The 21,196-nt window shown below is 43.0% G+C and overlaps 1 pseudogene; it reads right to left on the minus strand.

Moving 5' to 3' along the window:
• Positions 1-10,599: 10,599 nt before the first annotated feature.
• LOC110508200 overlaps positions 10,600-21,196 on the minus strand; it is a 173,334-nt pseudogene continuing 162,737 nt past the window's right edge.

The following is a 21,196-nucleotide window of genomic DNA, read 5'->3' on the forward strand; positions in this document are numbered from 1 at the left end:
GAAGCATGGCAGCCCACTCTGTCGGCACCATTTTCCATGTGTAGAGACAGCATTCACTGTAAACACTGCATATGTTGGCTCAATCAGTAATTACCCTTACATTTCTAGTGCGCAATCTGTAACGCTACAGTAATACGGATTGAATTGAGTCCTAACTTCCCTTGATAGGAAGCACAAAGCATGAGTAAGAGGTGGATCAGACGATATTATAGGATACTTTTAACTCACACACCAATGAATATTCAGGTGTACTGTGGGAAAACAATACAAATGGTCACTGTTATTAAAGGTATGCTATGCCTAACAGTATCACGTTTCAGGTAAGACCCAAGTGCACATTGTGAAATAACAATGTTTATTGTAACAGGGGCAGGCAAACGACAGGTCAAGGCAGGCAGGGCTTGATAATCCAGAGTAGAGGCCAAGGTACAGGACGGCAGGCAGGCTCAGGTCAGGCAGAGGTCGGTAATCCAGAGGTGGAGCAAAGGTACAGGGCGGCAGGCATGCAGAGTGGTCAGGCAGGCGGGTACATGGACAGGCAAGGGACAAAAACTAGGAGGACAAGAAAAAGAGACACTGGAAAAAGCAGGAGCTGAGACAAAAGGCTGGTAGTCTTGAACAAACAAGACAAACTGGCAACAGACAGAAAACACAGGTATAAATACACAGGAGATAATGGGCGACACCTGGAGGGCGATGGAGACTCACAAAGACAGTTGAAATATCAGGGCGTGACAGTACACCCCCTTCCCCTAGGGACGCCTGGGCGGATACCTGGTTGACTGGGGTGCCTGCGGTGAAAGTCAGTGATGAGGGTCGAGTCAAGGATGTCTTTAGTGAGAACCCAGCACCTATCCTCTGGGCCATAACCCTCCCAATCAACCAGGTACTGGAAACCCCTGCCCCGTGGTCGAACCCTCAGGAGGCGTCTCACCTTGTATGCTGGCTGGCCATTGATGACATGGGGGGAGGGATGGGCCTAGAAACAGAAGACAAGGGGCAGACAGACATGGCTTTGACTCTAGACACAGAAAATATAGGAAAAATATAGAGGGTACGGGGCAACAGAGAATGAACAGCAGAGGGGCTAATGATCTTGGAGCGGGAGGGAAAGCCTTGGCTTCTGGGGGTGGAGCAGCATGCCAGCGCCTCAGGTTTGACCTTAGATACCAGTCGGTGCTGCGGAAGTGAAGCTGCCCAGGCCTTGCTGAACCCCTCCTGGAGGTCCTGATACTCTGCGGAGCGGTCCGGGGCAATTTCCAAGCCCCCAGGAAGACGTATTGGGGCAGGCAGAGCTGACTTCATGCAATGAGTGTGGCACCAGTAGCCCAGTCAATGGAGGGATTGTATCGCTGGAGCCAAGAGAATCCCAATAACACGGGAACCTGTGGAGACTCAACCAACAGGAATTGGATCGTCTCACTGTGGTTCCGGCACTTGTAGGTTGATGGGGGTGGTCTGGTGGGTGACCCGGCCTATAGAGCTCCCGCCCAGCGCTCTAACACCCATGGGAATGGAAAGGGGTTGAGTGGGGAAGCCCAGCTCGGATGCCAGGGTCACGTCCATGAGACTCACATCGGCCCCCGAGTAGATGAGTACCTGGAGAGACTTGGTCACCTCACAGCAGGATGGCGAGTAAGGGGAGAAGAAAAATTAACTTTAAGACCCACCAGTGTACTCACTCCAACGAAGGAGCTAGGTCTCTTGAAGGGACAGGTAGACACAAAATGACCGGCAATACCGCAATACTGTCTCTGCGTACTCGTTCGGCTGGAGACAGCCTAGCCCTGCCGAGCTGCATCGGATCAGGAAGAGGTGAATAGGCAGTCTCCGGAGGCTCTTGGAGGGACTCGGGTAAGCTCGGATCCTCTCGGGGGCGTAGACGCCGGGGACTTCCGGAGTTCATCAGATGCCAGGTGGGATCCCTGAATGAGCGATTGGGACTGCAATCGGACCTCTTTTCCCTCCTACGTTCCCGTAGCTGACCATCGATCCGGATGGTTAAAGTGATGAGTGAGTCGAGATCAGTCTGTAGTTCTCGGGCTCCAGCTCCTTCGATAATCCGTGCAGGAACGTGTCGAACAGTGCTTCCGGGTTCCATGTACCCTCCACTGCTAGCGTGCGGAACGCCACCGCATAATCTGCCACACTGAGGGTGTCCTGCCGAAGCAATTTCCGGACAGCCTCTTTCGGACACCGGAGCCTCAAAAATCTCTCTCACCTCCGCCAAGAATACCTCCAGACTGAGGCAGACGGTGGAGTGTTGCTCCCTCACCGCCATGGCCCAGGTGAGTGCCCTCCCGGACATCAGCCTAATAATGTACGGTATCTTTGAGCGGTCCGAGGGGAGTGAAGAAGGCTGCAGCTCGAAAACGAGGGAGCACTGGGAGAGAAAGGCACGGCAGGTTCTGGAATCTCCATTGTAGCGCTCCGGGGGAGGTAAGCGGGGTTCCCTGGAAACTGGGGTGATGGCGCTGCTACCAGCCGGGTTACTATAGAGGGGCTGGGAGGTTACAGTCGTGGTAGGCTGCATAGTAGGCAACCCATGGAATTCAAATCAAATGTATTTATAAAGCCCTTCTTACATCAGCTGATATCTCAAAGTGCTGTACAGAAACCCAGCCTAAACCCCAAACAGCAAGCAATGCCGGTGTAGAAGCACGGTGGCTAGGAAAATCTCCCTAGAAAGGCCAGAACCCAGGAAGAAACCAGGCTATGAGGGGTGGCCAGTCCTCTTCTGGCTGTGCCAGGTGGAGATTATAACAGAACATGGCCAAGATGTTCAAAGATGACCAGCAGGGTCAAATAATAATAATCACAGTGGTTGTCGAGGGTGCAGCAGGTCAGCACCTCAGGAGTAAATGTCAGTTGGCTTTTCATAGCCGATCATTGAGAGTATCTCTACCACTCCTGCGGTCTCTAGAGAGTTGAAAACAGCAGGTCTGGGACAGGTAGCACGTCCGGTGAACAGGTCAGGGTTCCATAGCCGTAGGCAGAACAGTTGAAACTGGAGCAGCAGCACGGCCAGGTGGACTGGGGACAGCAAGGAGTCATCAGGCCAGGTAGTCCTAGGGCTCAGGTCCTCCGAGAGAGAGAAAGAATTAGAGCGAGCATACTTAAATTCACACAGGACACCGAATAAGACAGGAGAAATACTCCAGATATAACAGACTGACCCTAGCCCCCCGACACAAACTACTGCAAAATAAATACTGGAGGCTGAGACAGGAGGGGTCGGGAGACACTGTGGCCCCGTCCAACGATACCCGACGATGCTCCCGCAATGCGTTTAAGGCTAGGTCGTGACGTTTGGCCACGACCTGGAACCCTTCCATCTGACCACGAAGCAACTCCTCGTGCTAACCAATGGTGGCTTCTTGGGAGAAGATGGCGTTGCGGAGCTGGTCCAAATTTGCTGGGTCAGTCATGGCCAGTTTCAGGTAAGACCCAAGTGCAGACTGTGTGAAGAAACAATGTTTATTGTAACAGGCGCAGGCAAACGACAGGCCAAGGCAGGCAGGGGTCAATAATCCAGAGTAGAGGTCAAGGTACAGGATGGCAGGCAGGCTCAGGGTCAGGCAGATTGGTCAGGCGGGCAAGTACAGGACAGGCAAGTGTCAAAAGCGAGGAGGACGAGAAAAAGATCAACTGGAAAAAGCAGGCGTTGAGACACAAAACGCTGGTAAGCTTGAACAAACAAGACGAATTGGCAACAGACAGACAGAAAGCACAGGTATAAATACACAGGGGATAATGGGAAGATGGGCAACACCTGGAGGGGGGTGGAGACAATCACAAAGACAGGTGAAACAGATCAGGGCATGACAAACAGTCAATGTTAGCGCCATTACCCATTCAGTCACCGCTCCAGCTGACATGCTTATGATTGTTCAGTTGGGTCGAAGCCATCAAGCATTTACACTAAATGATCAGTCACGATGGCTCTCTCCTGTTGTACTTCAAATTCTCTACATGCCGCCGTGGAGGAGCATGAACGCCTCTCTCTGAGCTTCCTGGCAGTACCAATTACCTGAGGTCGAAGGTCAAGATCCCATACATGGCTCACTGGCGGCTCCAATTTGACACTGCGCCAGTATGCTAATTCACTGTCATGGTGATTGTCAGACTGCAACTCCCAAATGAGGAGACTGACAAGGGAGGAAAGAGGACATGGTGTTGGGGATTATTATCCACACAATATGGTTTCTAACAGGAGTTTACACAAGCAGCGTCCAATTTCCAACTGGTGATTACTAGGAATTAGGGAACGTTTTGATAAGGAAGTACGCATGTCACACTGTCAAACCTCAATACAAGTACATCAAATACATTATGTTTTACACAATTACTGTACCCATTTTATATTACGAGAAAGAACAGAACTGAAGCTAAAGGTAAAATAGGGACAGCTTTAATTACTATTTTAAAGTCAGCCCTTGTCAAAACCACATCCTCACCCACTGCTACCATAGAGCTACGGCTGCTATTATAGCGACACTTAGCTTCATGTCGTTAATGACTTGTGATTGGGACAATTAGGACATCGGACTAATTAATGGCAAGAAAAGGCTGTGTCTCTATGAGGGAGGAAGTACTGTCAGAGCTCATTGTTGAAAGCAACATGGCGGATGCATCCTGAAGACTCTGGTCCTGAAGGGTGTGTGGAGGCTGTTGTTCCAGCCCACCACTAAGTACAGACCTGAGCCTACACACACAGTGGAGCTCTCCAGGAGCCGTCGGCCACCCCAGACCTGCAGAAGATACTTCTGGTCCCAGTAATCTGTGAAATGTTGTGACATGCATATTTGAATGTTTGCTTGTGTATGCTATTTCTGAGCTTACCTCAGTTATCTTTTGAATCAGTGTCTGCAGAATTACTCAATGTTAACGTAAAGAGGCACATTTTCATGGTCACATTTCAGTGTGCAAGTGGAATTTTACTGAGGGACCCAACTGTACCAATTTGATGGTGAGCAATTTCCTCTGAAACCACATGCTATTTCACTGAGCAATAAAATGTCAAGGAGTTTTGCTTCAAACTAGGTCCTAAGAGCCCAATATGTTCAATACAATGTTTTGAATACATACGTGATTAAAGGTGGATTTCTGCTAGAACCTGTATGGATAAAATCTATCTGGCAAGGACAAAATATTTATTCTCATTCTCACATTTGTGACACACCAATAGGTGTTAATGGGTGTTGTAAAGTTTTCCACAACACATACAAGTGAAAAATGATTATAAGTTAACTAACATTGAATTAAGAGTGCTTGAACCTCAATCTCCATGGCACCCACGCAGTCCTGCATCATTAGTTTTGGCTTAGAAGTTACAACCTCCTACACACACTACCCAGGGGGTCTTTATTTCATACCTCTATTCTCTCTGCAAACTTTTCTTTTCACATTTAGCAGCTCATTTGTGGACCTAATAACCTAGCGACACATTCTCTCTAAGGGGAGTTAATTATTTTTCACTGAGATTAAATCCTTCTCAACATTGCTGGGCAAAGAGAGGACACTGATCGCAGCAGAGATAGATTGAAACAATCTGAACTTTATTGATGTTGACGTGAAGGGTGACTGGTCAGTTATGGTATTGACCTACAGGTAGCATGTGAAAACTACACTGTTTCTTTGACTTCATACTAGGAAGGGTTGTCTTGAATTGCATTGTGGTATGATCACCTGACTTCTGTCTCCTTAGGAGCTTAAACAGCACCGACTTGCTGGTGTCAAACATAGGTCACCATCCCAGTGGATTGGTCAATATTAGGAAATGAGCATCCAGCAACGTGGTGAAATAAAGTGAAAGTACATACTCTGCTGTTCTACTGCACGTGCAATGATGTCAGAGGGGATAAAAACTGTTTTTGTTGTTTGAAGTAAAGTCTTTGTTGTTGTAATATCACAAACGGACGTGGCAGTTTCACATATAATTTCCTAATTACAATCAGGAAAGGGGAAGTTGTCTGGAATGCTGCATGAAAGAGGGAGGGAGAGAGGATGTATGTCTGGGTTGGGAATGTGAATGGCCGTTGGATCCTACCAGATGGAGACAGGATTGAGCCTCACTGCAGGAACAGAGAACAGGGCTTTGGGTCTGGGTTTGAACTTAACCTCTAGTGACACCCCATCCCGGATCCGGGAGCGTAATCATCGACTGACACGAATTAGCATAACGCAACGGACATAAATATTACTAGAAAATATTCCTATTCATGAAAATGGATAGTGAAATATATTGAGACACAGCTTAGCCTTTTGTTAATCACCCTGTCATCTCAGATTTTCAAAATATGCTTTACAGCCAAAGCAAGACAAGCATTTGTGTAAGTTTATCGATAGCCTAACATAGCATTATGTCCAGCTAGCAGCAGGTAACTTGGTCACGAAAATCAGAAAAGCAATCAAATTAAATCGTTTACCTTTGATGAGCTTCGGATGTTTTCACTCACGAGACTCCCAGTTAGATAGCCAATGTTTCTTTTTTCCAAAAATATTATTTTTGTAGGTGAAATAGCTCCGTTTGTTCTTCACATTTGCCTGAGAAATCGACCAGAAATTGCGGTCACGACAATGCCGAAAAATACTCCAAATTAGCTCCATAATATCGACAGAAACATGGCAAACGTTGTTTATAATCAATCCTCAAAGTGTTTTTCAAATATCTATTCGATAATACATCCACCGGGACAATTGGTTTTTCAGTAAAAAAAATGGCTACCTCTGTGTTTTACGCGAGAATCACTCTGAGAGCCATCAGGTGACCACTTACACAATGTAGCCGCTTACGGGTATTCTTCAACATAAAGGCGTAAAACTACGTCACAATGTTGTAGACACCTACAGTTTGAAACTTTAGAGTGTTTTCTATCCTAAGCTGTCAATTATAGTCATATTCTAGCATCTTGTCCTGACAAAATATACCGTTTACTTTGGGAACGTTATTTTTCCAAAATTAAAAATACTGCCCCCTAGTCACAAGAGGCTGATTTCTCAAATACCAGTTCATTAAAGAAATACTTGGAAAAAGTAACGGAGATTTATAAAGTTTTTCTGGACACAGCAGTTTTCCCGGAGCATTAGTGGATAGGAGGTGGAATGTATACACTCTTAGAACGAAAGGTGCTATCTAGAACCTAAAAGGGGTTCTCCGGGTGTCCCCATAGGAGAACCCTTTGAAGAACCTTTGTTGGTTCCAGCTGGAACCCTTTTGGATCCAAGTAGAACCGTTTTGGGTTCCATCCCTTTCCACAGAGGGTTCTACATGGATGCAAAATAGTTTTACCTGGAACCAAAATGGGTTCTTCTATGGGGACAGCTGAAGAACCCTTTTGGAACCCTTTTTTCTAAGAGTGTATGTATTTGAAGAGGTGGAATGGTAGAGGCCATTCACTGGTGGAGACAGCATACACTGAGAACTAAATGGATGTGCTGATACAGGAACCAATTCTGAAGTCTGTTCCACCACCTTCAAAATCCCAACATAGCCCCTGAATATGAATATGTGCATAACTTTATTGCCCTTTAGTGCAAGTGTGATATGTTTTCAGAGCCATTGACTAAATATTGTCATATTAAAGGTGGTCATTTAGGGCCCTATTCCTACTTATGAAATTACACCTTTCTTAAGCACACCTTTCCTACACAGTTTTTAGTAGTTGGTTTTCAGACTTACCTTATGCAGGTTCGTACCAGGCTTTGCAGGTGTGGTTACCTTGCACGCGCTGAATAAATGTTATTCACCTACTGAAAACCCTCCCACTTGCTGGCCAACAGATTTTCTCCTGGATTTTCATTCAATAGGGTTTATAGTACATTTATCTTAAACCATCCCTTTAAAATACGTTGTACTTTTTAGTTCGAATTTTGTCAACAGACTCACTAGAATATATAGAGAGAACAGGTTCAGAATATTAGGGATCAATGAAAGAAAGCCTTCTAAATATATGCATATTCATCTCCATTTCAGCTCCAATTGGTAGATAAAAAAATACTTTTATCTTGTGGATTATTTAGGGTTAGGAAAGTGTTTATGAATCATAAAAAACTGTTTTGGAGAGCCTTTAAGCACAAAAGAAAGAAAACAGTGGCTTGATTCATTCTGAAAATTGCCACATTCAGCTATTTAATCCATGTTACTGTTGGAAGATTAGTGTGTATATATAGAATTATAATAGTTTACAATAGTTAATTTACAATAGTAGCCTTGTCTATTCCCTACACTAACCATGGAACTGTGTGCGTCTGGTTCAAACTGCTATGGCTTGCTCTGCCCTCCGCTTCATAACGATTTAATAAGCCTACACGTCTTTTTACAATTTTTTTTTAATCAACTGTTACTAATGATCCTCAGCAACAACCACATGGCTGTGACGTTGTTTACAGAGGAAGCCAATGAAAGTAAACAAAGCAATGTAATTAAATGGAATGATAATGTAGGCTATACCAACTGAATGGAAGTAACAGTAAATTGACAGTTGAATATGTGTGGTTATTAGGCTACTGACAGTCGATACTGATAGTGACTAATATTTAACACGATAGAGATAGGAAACAGAGAAAGCTGTGGTAGCATATAATTAAGACATTCGAGAGTGCCCATTGCTGTAAGTTGAAAGGCCATACAATTTAAATTCTGCGTAATGGAACAGCTATTCCCATGCTTAGGTTCAAGGTCAGAATACACGTAGAGAGAAAAGTGCATAAAAAGGGAATTCCTTTGCATTTACGTGTGTTTAACTCGGTTCGGAATCGGCCCCTTGGTGAAATGTTTTAAATCGGCTTAAAAATTAATTATGGAGATGCTGCTCTCTTTTAAATAGTTAACATAAGACATAAGAACATATTAAATAACCAATTTGTTATTGGTTACTGTCTACTATTTCAAACAAGTATGTAAAATAATTTTCAAATAATACCCTTTCATGGAGCGACTACCCTTATCCAGAGATGGCAGCGATGGCATTTTAATTAACTCAACAGCTTACCCCATTCACAGAAGTGGGTGTTTGTTTGTGAATTTTTTGGGAAAAACTTTTTTTGGGGGGAAAAGGGAATTGTGGAGAGATTGCATTAACACAACAAAAAATGCTTTGTTTTTCAAACCAGTCTGTTCATTAATTATGAACAGGGCATGAGACTTATGGATTTTCTCTAAAAGTGTTCAGATATAGTTGAGTATCTTGAAGTCACTCACATATATACCTAGATTGTAGGTTAAATGATTGTCATAAATATGATTATTAAATAAAACAAATGACAATTTAATACAATTTCCCTAAAATGTATATAAAACCTGTCTAAACCTATAATGCACAAAACATTATTCATGTGTTATTTTTCTACTCATCAATACATCAAGCTAAAAGGCATATGATCGCCTTAAAGAATATACACAAAATCACAGGAAAATCTATTTCAAAATCAAGTCACCCCAAAATATATTAGGGCTCTACTCAATCCGTATCGTGGAAGTTCAGCGTGACAGTACATTTGAACCAATGTTCCCGCGTTATCGGAGACTGCATTCATGGTAAGCGCTGCATGTCGGCTTAATCAGAAATGACCTTTACATTTTTATCGCATAATCTGTAATACTTTAGCGATACAGATTGAATAGAGTCCTAATTTCCACCAAAACCTTTCCTATTATCCCCCAGTTCATTGTTAACATACTTAATATAACAGAACTATAACCTGTACACCATGATTGCATTCATCTGTCTTTGAACAGTGCATTGCAATTTCCACTGGTCCAAAAGATGATAATCAATGAATGATTATCAGTATGCACCTTGAACTGAACCATGGAAACTTCAACACACAATCTCTATCAATTCCAGCAGGGCAGTCAAAAAACTAAACCCCACATTGCAAGCCACTGTTTTAGAAATAGCACTGTAACTATTTGGTGCCCGGCACAATTATTTCAGAATAATTGGCTTGGGAATATAAGGTAATTACTGCTTCTAGATAATTATAAATGTTCATAATAAAGGTAATTTTTCACTCTGCAATTACGTGGCCAATCAATGGTGTGAAGTAGACATTGGTCCTCTCCTTCTCTTCTCCCCCCTCCGCTCTACGGTGGTCAGGTAAAGCATGGGTCATATTCATTAGAGCACACAGTAGAAAACGTATTAAAACATTTTGCAACAGGAAATGAAAATGACAATTTCTCATTGGACTAGCCCAAGTAGTATCTTCCTGTTTCAATACATTTTCTTCCGTTTTGCGCCTAATGAACATGGCCCTGTTCTAGCCTTTAGCAAACTGGATTAACAGCTTGAGGCAGCCCCCTCTTAAGCACGTACAGTGTTGGCCTGGTAACCATTTTGATGCAGTCGATGATGGGGCAGATGCTGAGGCAGAGAGTGCAGCCGGTACAGCTGTCAGTGATTACTGGGAAATGGGTCTCAGGGTCAAACGTAATAGCCTGCAAAAGAAGAGGAAGCAGAGAGAAAAAAAGCTATTACATTAGAGCAATTATCGACTCTCCATAGGAGAGAGGACTCATCCTCTCTATCTACTGGGTGGATGGAGAGAGAAAAAAGAGAACAGAAAAAGATTAGTCTGCAACATGACCACAGTGGTTTAGCAGCATCCTGCCATGAGAACAGGTGAACAAAATCACTCAACTAGAGACTACAGGAAGGAACAGTGTTTTACTGCACCGTATGAGTGTATCTCACTCAAGTTAGAGGATAGTTAAATAAACAATACAAGAGTGCTACATTCAAGCTGAGGGGACAAACAACACAGTCTATTTCCCAAACAGAGCACCAAATAAGCAATAGGATGCCAATTGACTTTTGAGAAAAACCACATTCACAGTAGGCTAGGCTGTGTGTGTGAGTGTGTGTATATGTGTACAGTATGTTAGTACCTGGTATCCTGAGTTATTGCGCACCAGTGACTCCTGTGGCGGGCCGGGCGCAGTGCGCGCTAACCAAGGTTGCCAGGTGCGTGGTGTTTCCTCCGACACATTGGTGCGGCTGGCTTCTGGGTTGGATGCACGCTGTGTTAAGAAGCAGTGCGGCTTGGTTGGGTTGTGTATCGGAGGACGCATGACTTTCAACCTTCGTCTCTCCCGAGCCCGTACGGGAGTTGTAGCGATGAGACAAGATAGTAGCTACTAACAATTGGATACTACGAAATTGGGGAGAAAAAGGGGTAAAATTCACAAAAATAAAAATAAAAATAAAGAATGGTCACAACATCCCTTCATTAGAAACATATGTACTATCATAAACACTAAAGCAGAAGTCTGAAACTGTCAGCACGCGAGCCGGATTTGGAGCTTGAGACGATTTATTGCAGTCTGCCGTTGTCTTAGAAAACAAAATAAAGACATAACAGAGTGTTATTTGTAATCCAGGCAGCCCTTCTCTCACCTCCACAGCAGGGACTAGTGTCGCCCACAGAGTTGCTGTTGGCGTCCTTCCGTTTCTTCTTGTACTCAGCCAGGACCTCTGTCTTCTCCAGGAGGTAGGGGCCGAAGCTGAGCAGGCTCTGGGAGATAGAGAGGGACAATGGTGGAATGGTAAAGATACTTATTAGAAAAAAGAGAGGGTCATTGTGTCCAAGTAAGCAATGGAATGAAGAACTTACGTACCAAAATATTTTTATATGGTGGTGCAACTTCAAACAAATAGAGGGGAAAAAAATCAACAAGGGCTACAGCACTCAAATCAGCATTGTCATACATCTCACAGCATCGCGTCGGAATTTATGTTTATTTTCATAACCTGGCCTAGGTTACCTGCATTGATGCCCAAAATGATTAATTAGCATAATCACTAAGCAAAACAAAACAAACCAAACAACACTAGCCACTACAACTGTCAAAAACTGTGTTAACTTACATGGCTGTGCAGTTTGCACTACCCCACACCTAGCAACATCTCTCTTTGTAATTAGCTAGCTACGTTGTTAGCGACGCTAGCTAGTTAGCTACGATGTTAATGATACTAGCTAGCTGATATACAGTACCAGCAAAAGTTTGGACACATCTACTCATTCAAGGGTTTTTCTTTATTTTGACTATTTTATACATTGTAAAATAATAGTGAAGACATCAAATAACACATATGGAATCATGTAGTAACCAAAAAAGTGTTAAATAAATCAAATTTTAGATTCTTCAAAGTAGCCACCCTTTGCCTTGACAGCTTTGCACACTCTTGGCATTCTCTCAACCAGCTTCACTTGGATTGCTTTACCAACAGTCTTGAAGGAGTTTCCACATATGCTGAGCCCTTGTTGGCTGCTTTTCCTTCACTCTGCGGTCCAACTCATCCCAAACCATCTCAATTGGGTTGAGGTCGGTGATTGTGGAGGCCAGGTCATCTGATGCTGCACTCCATCACTCTCTTTATTGTTTAAATATCCCTTACACAGCCTGGAGGTGTGTTGGGTCATTGTCCTGTTGAAAAACAAATGATAGTCCCATTAGGTGCAAAACAGATGGGGTGGCGTATCGCTGCAGAATGCTGTTACTTGAACTCCGTGAAGCATTTATTTGGGCTGCAATTTCTGAGATGCTGTTACTCTAATGAACTTATCCTCTGCAGCAGAGGGAACTCTGGGTCTTCCTTTCCTGTGGCGGTCCTCATGAGAGCCAGTTTCATTATAGCGCTTGATGGTTTTTGCAACTGCACTTGAAGGAACTTTCAAAGTTCTTTAAATTTTCCAGATTGACTGACCTTTCCGGATTGACTATCTTAAAGCAATGATGGACTGTCATTTCTCTTTGCTTATTTGAGCTGTTCTTCCCATAATATGGACTTGGTGTTTTACCGAATAGGGCTATCTTCTGTATACCACCCCTACCTTGTCACAACACAACTGATTGTCTCAAACGTATTAAGAAGGAAAGAAATTCCACAAATAAACTTTTAATAAGGCACACCTGTTAATTGAAATGCATTCCAGGTGACTACCTCATGAAGCTAGTTGAGAGAATGCCCAGAGTGTGCAAAGCTGTCATCAAGGCAAAGTGTGGCTACTTTGCAGAATCTCAAATATTAAATAGATTTAGATTTGTTTAACACTTTGTTGCTTACTACATGATTACATATGCGTTATTTCATAGTTTTGATGTCTTCACTATTACTCTACAATGTAGAATTAAGTAAAGAAAACCCTTGAATGAGTAGATGTGTCCAAACCTTTGACTGGTACTGTACATAGATGCACCATTGAAAACATTCTGTCAACTGCACCGCCTTGTCTTTCCAAAGGGTGGTGCGGTCAGCCCAAAGCATCACCGGGGCATGCTGCCTGCACTCCACTACATTTACAGCACTCTGTGTCAAAGGAAGGCCAATAAGATCATTAAGGACCTCAGTCACCCGAGCCTCGGACTATTCACTCGGCTACGGACTGTTCACTCTGAGTCAGTACAGGTGCATCAGGGCCAAGACAAAGAAACTAACTAAAAACAGCTTCTATTTCCAGGCCATCAGACTGTTGAACTGCCATCACTAGCCGTCTACCAGGTGATGTATAACACACACACACACACACACACACACACACACACACACACACACACACACACACACACACACACACACACACACACACACACACACACACACACACACACACACACACACACAGCTAATGCTGCCGTCCCATGTTATATAGACATTAAACCACTGGACACTTCCCGTCTTTCACTGTATTTTAAATACTGTATTGTCGACATAGCTCATTCTAATATTTTTACTACTGTACATTGCATTTTACTAACACTGTTTATACACACCGCATATTTATTTACACTACCGGTCAAAAGTTTTTTTTATTCTTTATTTGACTATTTTCTGCATTGGGAATAATAGTAAAGACATCAAAACTATGAAATAACACAAATGGAATCATGTAGTAACCAAAAGTGTTAAATAAATCAAAATATATTCGAGATTCGAGATTCTTCAAATAGCCACCCTTTTCCTTGATGACAGTTGCACACTCTTGGCATTCTGTCAACCGGCTTCACCTATAATGCAGTCTTGAAGGAGTTCCCTCATATGCTGAGCAGTGTTGGCCGCTTTTCCTTCACTCTGCGGTACAACTCATCTCAAACATCTCAATTTGGTTGAGGTCGGGGGATTGTGGAGGCCAGGTCATCTGATGCAGCGCTCCATGACTTTCCTTCTTGGTCAAATAGCCCTTACACAGCCTGGAGGTGTGTTGGGTCGTTGTCCTGTTGAAAAACAAATGATAGTCCCACTAAGACCAAACCAGATGAGAGAGCGTATCGCTGCAGAATGCTGTGGAAGCCATGCTGGTTAAGTGTGTTAAGTCAATTCAAAATAAATCACAGTGTCACCAGCAAAGCACCCCCCCCCCCCACCACCACCATAACACTTCCTCCTCCATGCTTTACGGTGGGAAATACACATGCAGAGATCATCTGTTCACCCACACCGCGTAGCACAAAGACACAGTGGTTGGAACCAAAAATCTCAAATTTGGACTCCAGACCGAAGGACAAATTTCCATCGGTCTAATATCCATTGCTCATGCTTCTTGGCCCAAGCAAGTCTCTTCTAATTGGTGTCCTTTAGTAGTGGTTTCTTTGCAGCAATTTGACCATGAAGGCCTGATTCACACAGTCGCCTCTTCACTGTTGACGTTGAGACTGGTGTTTTGCGGGTACTATTTAATGAAACTGCCAGTTGAGTACTTGTGAGGCGTCTGTTTCTAAAGTTAGACACTAATGTACTTGTCCTCTTGCTCAGTTGTGCACCGGGGCCTCCCACTCCTCTTTCTATTCTGGTTAGAGCCAGTTTGAGCTGTTCTGTGAAGGGAGTAGTACACAGCGTTGTAAGAGATCTTCAGTTTCTTGGCAATTTCTCGCATTGAATAGCCTTCATTTCTCAGAACAAGAATAGACTGATGAGTTTCAGAAGAAAGTTTTTTGTTTCAGGCCATTTTGAGCCTGTAATCGAATCCACAAATGCTGACGCTCCAGATACTCAACTAGTCTAAAGAAGGCCAGTTTTATTGCTTCTTTAATCAGGACAACAGTTTTCAGCTGTGCTAACATAATTGCAAAAGGGTTTTCTAATGATCAATTAGCCTTTTAAAATGATGAACTTGGATTAGCTAACACAACGTGCCATTGGAATACAGGAGTGATGGTTGCTGATATTGGGCCTCTGTACGCCTATGTAGATATTCGATTAAAAATCAGCCGTTTCCAGCTACAATAGTCATTTACAACATTAACAATGTCTACACTGTATTTCTGATGAATTTGATGTTCTTTTAATGGACAAAAAATGTGCCTTTCTTTCAAAAACATGGACATTTCTAAGTGACCCCAAACATTTGAACAGTAGTGTAATATATATGTAGAATATATATGAAATTTAGCAGATGCTTTTATCCGAACCATACAGTCATGCGTGCATACATTTTATGTATGGGTGGTCTCGGGAATCAAACCCACTATCTTGGTGTTGCAAGCACCATTCTCTACCAACTGAGCAACAGAGGACCAGAAAGCTAGCTACGTTGTTAGTGATACTAGCTAGCAAATTAGCTTAGGCTCCAAATAGAACAAGCTAGCTAAGTAGCCTCTAGCAAACTCTTTAGTCCAATGCCTGACTAATGATGCTAACTTGTTGGCTTGCGAGATTTAGTGGTCTACCGAGGCCTGCTAGCTAGCTAGCTAATGTTAGCTCGCTAATTTGCTAGCTGGCATCGCTAATGAGCTCGCTAGCTAGCTAGATAACATCTGTTGCTTGTCGTGGTGTAGTGCAAACTGCAAAACCACGCAAGTAAATTATGTTTATGACATTTGTACTGACTATTGTTGTTTGGTTTTGCTTAGTGACATTGCTAATTTATTCTTCTTGGTATTTAACTATGCAGTTAATGCTGTCATGTTTATGAAAATAAATGAGTCCCAAGTTCCCGCAAGATACTGCGAGAATTTGCAGACTCATGGATGCGGAGCCTGAGAAAGATACAATCACGGTTCAGGAGCCAAATGGTAAACTGATTTCAATGTTTAATTCAAAGTTAATGTGTGGACAGAGAACTCAATTCTCTCTCTCTCTGTTTTACCATTTCCTTTTAAGTGAAAGTGTAGACTAAGAAAACTCCCTTGCCCTCACACACAGACACATCCTAAATCCTGAAATATATTCACCTCGTCTAGTGAACCCTCCTCTCTAAGGAGCCATTCCTATTCACAGTCACACTCCATGGCTATGGATGGTTATGGGAGGAGGGGGAGGACATAAAACTAGGCTCCAGCCACTCCACTCAGACTCCACTGAGGGTTGGTGAAACGTGTCCCAGGAACACACCACACACCACTCTGGATGGTCTGCACCCCAAATGGCACCCTATTCCCTACGTAGTGCACTACATTTCCCTATGTCGTACACTACATTTAACCAGGGGCCATAGGTCTCTTGTCAAAAGTAGTGCACTACATATGAAATAGGGTGCCATTTGGGAAGAAGCCTGGATGGGCTGGTTTGGTATGGGTCGTTTTATGGGAGGCTATCCACATTGACATTCAATGTGAGTGCATCGTTATCATCACCACCACCATTACTACGAAAAATCCAGGAAATTGAATGGGAAGCCATATAATAGTAATTTGTGGCGCTAGGTGGTGTGACAGTGAAATGGTGATTTCCTGGAAGGATGATTCATTGCAGAGGGATGGTTTTCTGTCAGTTGGACACCAACGAAGTCTGACTGACACCAAAATGGCTGCCTCTTTGTCTAACCAAAACATAAAGTCCTCTTAAAAACAGGACCTCAGTTCTAACAAAGGCTGTCTGTCGGAACTGGACTTTTTTGTGTCTCCATATTCACTCAAGGAGATATCGCAATAGAACATGACCCTCACTTTTCAAACAGTCAGCTGTCACTCACTAGTCTGCCACTAAAAGGACCTAACAAAACACATTTCTTTATCAGCCAGCTCCAGTAAAAACTCCCCTCTTCCCTTTCTCTCTTTCTCTTTTCACTGATACAACAACAGGGTGAGGAAAGCCAAAAGCCAGAGCCATTCAGGGCTGGGGGCCGGGACCCATCAAAGGCGTCGGAGTGACAACCGCTGGAATCTGTGTCAGCAGTGTCTATTCTCCAGCAAATGGATGGGTCTGGGGGACAACGAGACGCAGTAGCAGCCTGATGTATTTATATCCCTGTAGAGTTTATGTGTGTGCTAATGAATCAGCTGTTAAAGCCTCAAACCAAAGTGGCTTGGCTATGGGAGACCAGAGGGCTTTATCATGACAAAGAACAGCTACTGAAAACACACACGCACAAATACACACATGCTTGCTCACACGCACACAGGCATGCACACTCACGCACGCACACACACACACGCACGCACGCACGCACACACACACACACACACACACACACACACACACACACACACACACACACACACACTGAGAGCCCGGTACAAAGCTAATTGAGTGATTTTAAATGAGTTGGATATCTATCTGTAAATGCAGAGATTGAAATTAATTTACAGAAAAAGCTTTGCAAAACAGTGGTGGTAAAAGTACCTTAACAGAAAATGAAAAGTGAAAGTCACCCAGTAAAATACTACTTGAGTAAAAGTCCAAAAGTATTTGGTTTAAAATATACTTAAGTACAATCACTCAATCAACTTACAATCACTTTGGCACTAATTTCAGAACCTTGTAGTCATTTTTCAAAACTCTAGACACAAAACTCAAAACGGTCATCACTTGTAACACAGGCTGTCCAATGTTCAAAACATTGCATTACGCATTCATATCTTTAACGAAACCTTGCACTTGCAGAAGCATTGGTTCAAATAAGTAATTTATCATGAAATACCATAGGAACATTAATTTAGATCACCCACACACAAGATACCGATAGTTTCACATTAAATATTGTAGTACAAAATATGTGATACATGTTTCATTATGCTACTATACGTAAATACATCAATGTAAAAGGAATGGTAGAGCGAATACTACAGACACAGTGGAATCATTGAACAAAATATGAAATTTATTGATGAAATGCAATAAAATCACAACATAGGTTTCTTTGAATCAAAGCAAAAATAATTAGCTACAAAAAAAGAAAAAAACTACAGTTAAAGGTCAACTGCAGTGTTCCTCACCTGGCTTACTGTAAAACATCACTGCAGTGTTCCTCACCTGGCTTACTGTAAAACATCACTGCAGTGTTCCTCACCTGGCTTACTGTAAAACATCACTGCAGTGTTCCTCACCTGGCTTACTGTAAAACATCACTGCAGTGTTCCTCACCTGGCTTACTGTAAAACATCACTGCAGTGTTCCTCACCTGGCTTACTGTAAAACATCACTGCAGTGTTCCTCACCTGACTTACTGTAAAACATCACTGCAGTGTTCCTCACCTGGCTTACTGTAAAACATCACTGCAGTGTTCCTCACCTGGCTTACTGTAAAACATCACTGCAGTGTTCCTCACCTGGCTTACTGTAAAACATCACTGCAGTGTTCCTCACCTGACTTACTGTAAAACATCACTGCAGTGTTCCTCACCTGGCTTACTGTAAAACATCACTGCAGTGTTCCTCACCTGGCTTACTGTAAAACATCACTGCAGTGTTCCTCACCTGGCTTACTGTAAAACATCACTGCAGTGTTCCTCACCTGGCTTACTGTAAAAAGCAAAACAAAGGATTGATTACTGTACTTCTATATTTCCATCAAACCTGTCTTGTGGATTTGGCCATAGGTTCTCATCACAATGGATGTTTTCATTAGCCAAACATCTTGGGAAGAATCTTTGGGCGAATCCAGGCCTGACACTGGTCTGCCATGATGTCATTGCATGCATCATCCATGGCCTGGAGAAGGGCGGCCTACAATATACCTTCCACCCCCATGTGGAGAAAAATTCCTCAATCGGGTTAAGGAAAGGAGAGTATGGGGGTAAGTACAGGGTGGTAAATTGTGGATGGGCCTGACACCATGCTTACATCATTTGAGCATGGTGGAACCTGACATTATCCCACACAATGACATAGGTCATGTCATCTGCTCTACAGACCTAATTTAGCTCATCAAGGAAGGTTACATTCGAACAGTGAATCATGTGGCTGCCTGCAACTCAATATACAGAGTATATAGAGTAGAGAGTTTAAGATGTTGTTCGACCAAACATTAGAACAGGCAAGATGAGTAATCTAAGCAACTTTGACCGTGGTATGATTGTTGATGCCACACATGGTGATTCCAGCATCTCAGAAACAGCTGCCTTCCTGGGATTTTTATGCACTACAGTCTCTAGAGTTTACAGAGAATGGTGCGATAAACAAAACACATTCAGTGAGCGGCAGTTCTGTGGGCAAAACACCTTGGTAATGAGAGAGATCAGAGGAGAATGTCCAGACTTATTCAAGCTAACAGAAAGGCCACAAATGCTCAAATAACAGCTGTTTAAAACAGTGGTGTGCATTAGGGCATCTTTTAACGTACAACACCGTGAATAATTCAGGCTGTTGTGGAGGCAAAAGGGGCTCCACCTAGTACTAGATAGATGCACAGTGCCTTGCGAAAGTATTCGCCCCCCTTGAACTTTGCGACCTTTTGCCACATTTCAGGCTTCAAACATAAAGATATAAAACTGTATTTTTTTGTGAAGAATCAACAACAAGTGGGACACAATCATGAAGTGGAACGACATTTATTGGATATTTCTAACTTTTTTAACAAATCAAAAACTGAAAAATTGGGCGTGCAAAATTATTCAGCCCCCTTAAGTTAATACTTTGTAGCGCCACCTTTTGCTGCGATTACAGCTGTAAGTCGCTTGGGGTATGTCTCTATCAGTTTTGCACATCGAGAGACTGACATTTTTTCCCATTCCTCCTTGCAAAACAGCTCGAGCTCAGTGAGGTTGGATGGAGAGCATTTGTGAACAGCAGTTTTCAGTTCTTTCCACAGATTCTCGATTGGATTCAGGTCTGGACTTTGACTTGGCCATTCTAACAACTGGATATGTTTATTTTTGAACCATTCCATTGTAGATTTTGCTTTATGTTTTCATTCTTCCAGAATGGTCCTGTATTTGGCTCCATCCATCTTCCCATCAATTTTAACCATCTTCCCTGTCCCTGCTGAAGAAAAGCAGGCCCAAACCATGATGCTGCCACCACCATGTTTGACAGTGGGGATGGTGTGTTCAGCTGTGTTGCTTTTACGCCAAACATAACGTTTTGCATTGTTGCCAAAAAGTTCAATTTTGGTTTCATCTGACCAGAGCACCTTCTTCCAAATGTTTGGTGTGTCTCCCAGGTGGCTTGTGGCAAACTTTAAACCACACTTTTTATGGATATCTTTAAGAAATGGCTTTCTTCTTGCCACTCTTCCATAAAGGCCAGATTTGTATACGACTGATTGTTGTCCTATGGACAGAGTCTCCCACCTCAGCTGTAGATCTCTGCAGTTCATCCAGAGTGATCATGGGCCTCTTGGCTGCATCTCTGATCAGTCTTCTCCTTGTATGAGCTGAAAGTTTAGAGGGACGGCCAGGTCTTGGTAGATTTGCAGTGGTCTGATACTCCTTCCATTTCAATATTATCGCTTGCACAGTGCTCCTTGGGATGTTTAAAGCTTGGGAAATCTTTTTGTATCCAAATCCGGCTTTAAACTTCTTCACAACAGTATCTCGGACCTGCCTGGTGTGTTCCTTGTTCTTCATGATGCTCTCTGCGCTTTTAACGGACCTCTGAGACTATCACAGTGCAGGTGCATTTTACGGAGACTTGATTACACACAGGTGGATTGTATTTATCATCATTAGTCATTTAGGTCAACATTGGATCATTCAGAGATCCCCACTGAACTTCTGGAGAGAGTTTGCTGCACTGAAAGTAAAGGGGCTGAATAATTTTGCACGCCCAATTTTTCAGTTTTTGATTTGTTAAAAAAGTTTGAAATATCCAATAAATGTCGTTCCACTTCATGATTGTGTCCCACTTGTTGTTGATTCTTCACAAAAAAATACAGTTTTATATCTTTATGTTTGAAGCCTGAAATGTGGCAAAAGGTCGCAAAGTTCAAGGGGGCTAAATACTTTCGCAAGGCACTGTACCTAATAAAGTGGCTGGGGAATGTACAGTAATGTCAAATGAAAACTTGGTCTGGAAAAGTGGTACATGGGACCATA

The sequence above is a fragment of the Oncorhynchus mykiss genome, chromosome 28 (assembly GCF_013265735.2).
Source record: "Oncorhynchus mykiss isolate Arlee chromosome 28, USDA_OmykA_1.1, whole genome shotgun sequence".
NCBI lineage: Eukaryota > Metazoa > Chordata > Actinopteri > Salmoniformes > Salmonidae > Oncorhynchus > Oncorhynchus mykiss.